At 39.8% G+C, this 3,649-nt stretch overlaps 1 long non-coding RNA gene across 1 annotated transcript; it reads left to right on the top strand.

Annotated features, from left to right (window-relative positions):
• Nucleotides 1-1,707: 1,707 nt before the first annotated feature.
• LOC146484482 (uncharacterized) lies at nucleotides 1,708-2,650 on the top strand. Its single transcript, XR_014863575.1, has 2 exons — nucleotides 1,708-1,864; nucleotides 2,273-2,650. It is a non-coding gene; the product is annotated as an uncharacterized LOC146484482 (long non-coding RNA).
• Nucleotides 2,651-3,649: the final 999 nt, after the last annotated feature.

Raw genomic sequence — 3,649 nt, 5'->3', positions numbered from 1 at the left:
CTATAGTTTCTCAGTCTTTGAACTAAACCACTTCGGGGTATTCAGGTTAACCATCGTTATTGTTCAGTTGAGCTCTGCTATCACAACCCCACAAGCATTTTCAAAAAGGGTTGGGACAGTCTTAATAAAGTGCGTCATTTTAGAACATTTTCATATTCATCTTTCCTCCGTGAGTGATTTTGTTTCCCGCGCTTTTTCTGACCGAGGGTAATCCGCGGAAGGAACTGGGGAAAAATTTCCGCACAGCCCCATACATTAATTATGCATGCTGATGTATTAATTATGTATGCGCTTCATTGTTTTAAAAGACAATAACCTATTCCCATGTGTTTTGCATATATACATTGCAAATAATACTTACTGCGTCAATAAAAGAGGGTTTCGTCGTGTCAAGACTTTTTCTCCTCTTCTCTCTCCATTTTCCCAATCCCATTTTCTTTATTTCTCTAACCCAGCCCCCTAACGCTTTTCTTTTTCTTTCTTTCTTTTTTTTTTTTCGATCTACCTACCATACTGTGCCTTGAACTGAAGCCTTACTGTTAGCGTTGGATTCCCTGTCCATCTGCTTTACCACTAGACTACGAGGGATTTGTTGGAAATTACCCCTCAACAAATATATTTTATTTTTTGTAAGCCTTTAAAAATCTACATAACAATACAGAGGTAATTTTTTTCCTGTGCGTTGCACTTGCCTTGTAATTTTCACGGGAAAATGCGTCATTTTCGCCCCTTGATTGGCCAGTCTCGGTTTGTGTATTTCTCCTAGTCATAGCCCCATGCAACCATGTTATAGTGAGTTATAGAGCATTAACGAGTCTTGGCCGACTTCAAATTGTGTAGTTGTTGCTTGTGCTCCGAATCGTCGTCTTATTATTTTTGCGTCCTTTGCTGTTTCGTCCATCGCTTCCCCTACGTCTATGCCATGCTACTACGTCTGTAATTTGACTGACCTTCGCCCATCGTTCCAAGCCTTTAATCACCTTTTAAAGTCGCCCAATATCCTTGCGGATTACGAATGCTGAACAGAATAGTACAAGGAACACAATCTAAACGCGCCGTCCGTGAAATGTCCACCAGTTGGGTGCAAGAATGCCCTAAAGACGAGCAATATTGGCATATATTGTAAGATGCCAGCCTTTACGAAGTTCACCAGATTGTAGCGCTCTACGCGCTCTTCGAGATACGCCGGAGGAAGACGAAATATCAGATACCGTAACACATGAAGCCCGCACGTATATGTTAGCAAGAACCTCTAGCTTTATTTTAGGAATGACAACAGCAAAAATAGAACGTAAAACAAAAAGAAAGGTAAAGAAATACTTTATTTTTGATAGTTTACGGCAGTCGCGATCAAAACCACTGGTTAATCTGCCTTTATTTTTACGGCCATGCGAAAACATCTCACTCAATTCTAAACATTTTTAAAACGAGGACAAATTAAAATGCGTAAAAATTGCTAAAATTGTCAAATTTTGTTTAGATTTTCCGTATTTTTTCCCTAAAATTCGAAGATTTCGGCAAAGCCCATATAGACTTAGAAAGAAAATATAAAACTAAGAGGAACAAAGCGAAGTAATCCCAACGGCGCACTATTGTTATCCCCATTGTTTCCTTTCAACAAAGACTGTATGCATAATTAATGTATGGGGCTGTGCGGAAATCTTGCCGGAACTGGTACCGAATATGTTCTTACATGTAGTCAAAAGCATCCTGTACAGCAATGGCGGACGGATAATCAAGCATGGCCATTGATATTCGTCCGTACGGAAGGCTGCCTGTACTAGCAGTGTGGTGTTTCTGGGGGACATGCTTTTATTCTTTTCTGACGTATCAAATGTTTGGCGAAAGAGGACGCAGAAACCGGGTAAGGGAATATGTTTAACACCAAATTTAACTTAGCTGCCTCTGACGATGTTTTCCCGTCCATTACAGGATCGAGTCTCTTTCTCTCAGCATGAAAAAAGAACAAATGAAGAGATTTCAAGATAGCAGAGTGTTCCTCCATTGTGCATCTGTCGTAAACCTTAGGCAGACTGTAGTCATTCTTTCAAAGTAGGGGGCAATTCATTATTTTTTTAGGGAAACCACAAACTTGAACGTTTGTGTTACTATATTACAAAGGTGCAAATGAAGGTTTTATGCTCGTAGTCCATCACGGGTCACCCAGTTTTTTTGCAAAGAAACAACACAGCACAATGTAGACATGAACCACTGACCCTTTCAATCTTCAGTCTGAACTAATTTTATTTAAAATTATAATTGTGTTTTGTAGAAAAAGATTGGTGTTATGCTAGGCCTTGCTCCCGCTGAAGTTACACCAGAGGATGAAGAATGGCATTCCATCTTAAATGAAACAACATACGATAACACAGAGGACAATAAACAGCAGGCCAAGGGCAGATGACAGGACTTTGAACAGTTTATCATTGTCTTGAAAATGGTCATGTATCGTCACCTTCATTATTTGACAAATACTCAGGCATAATATTTTTAATAAAATTTTTCATGTCCCATTGCTTGACCAACCCAGTAATTACAAACATTAAAAATCAGAATTATCGTGACTAAATGGCTACTGCCATTTCTTGGGTAACTTGAAGTTACCTGCAGTTTCCAACAGCTCACATTAAATGAGTATGTTTTATTGCCATCCATCATTGCATTAGCCTCCCACGTAGTCGTTTTTAGAGGACTCGTATTACCTCCTGGGGAGGAGGTGATATGAGTCCCCTAAAAACGACTGCATGGGAGGCTATCATTGCATTCAATGTAGAAAGAATGCACTCGTAATACAGATTGGAATCGAGATTGTATGGGACAGTTGATCAACAAATAAATGGATCTTGGGACGCGTATCTGGCATCCCCCCTGCAGATTCTGCAGGGGCAGCCGCAGATGACATCATCACCAACTTGACAAAGGAGAGAGAGCCTGGGATCAAGATCATTGAACACACTCCTTAATCTTTGATTGTCAATGGTAATTAGATTAACAATTAGTGAATCATGAAAGGTAGAAGGTGACAAAGTGGATCAAGCTGCAATGATATCAAAATGCACATTCTCCTCATTGTGCTCCATATATCTCATGCTTCTCTTGTTGGGAGAATTTGTTTGAACTCCAAGTCATTTTATCTTTGCCGATCAATATCTGTTATTCTCATGAACTAACATCTTTGATTTCTAAGATTGGGCTATAATGATTGATGACAGTGTAGCATGTTCCAGGCATTTACATTGTAGGGAGCAGCATGATTAAGCAGCATTATTAAGAAAACTGTATGCATGAAAACTGTTTTGATTGACAATTGAAAACCACAACTACCAGCAGTCCGAAGTGGGTGGAAATGCCTTCTTTGAAAAATGAACACAGGTGTTCTTTCACCTTCTCTCCCAAGTCTCTCCACCTAATTATCATTCACTCACATAGCAGTTTTTGTTGCGCTGCTCCCCAGTATCTGAATGCCAGGAACAGGCTAATGGCAGTGAAGAAGCAATTGTGGGGCAATGGGACATGAAGTATTTTATTGGGGAAGCTTTAATGTGGAGAGTTCATGACACTGACATTGAAATGGAGCTGTTTCAAGCAAAGACATGTGGATTCTAAGGAACAGGGCCCAGTTGTTCAAAGCCCGATTAAGCTAATCCTG

This window comes from Pavona decussata, unplaced genomic scaffold, assembly GCF_977016875.1.
Source record: "Pavona decussata unplaced genomic scaffold, jaPavDecu1.1 SCAFFOLD_32, whole genome shotgun sequence".
In the NCBI taxonomy this organism is placed as follows: Eukaryota; Metazoa; Cnidaria; class Anthozoa; order Scleractinia; family Agariciidae; genus Pavona; species Pavona decussata.
The sequence above is the reverse complement of the archived record's forward strand: the minus strand, read 5'-3'. Positions and strand labels throughout refer to the sequence as shown.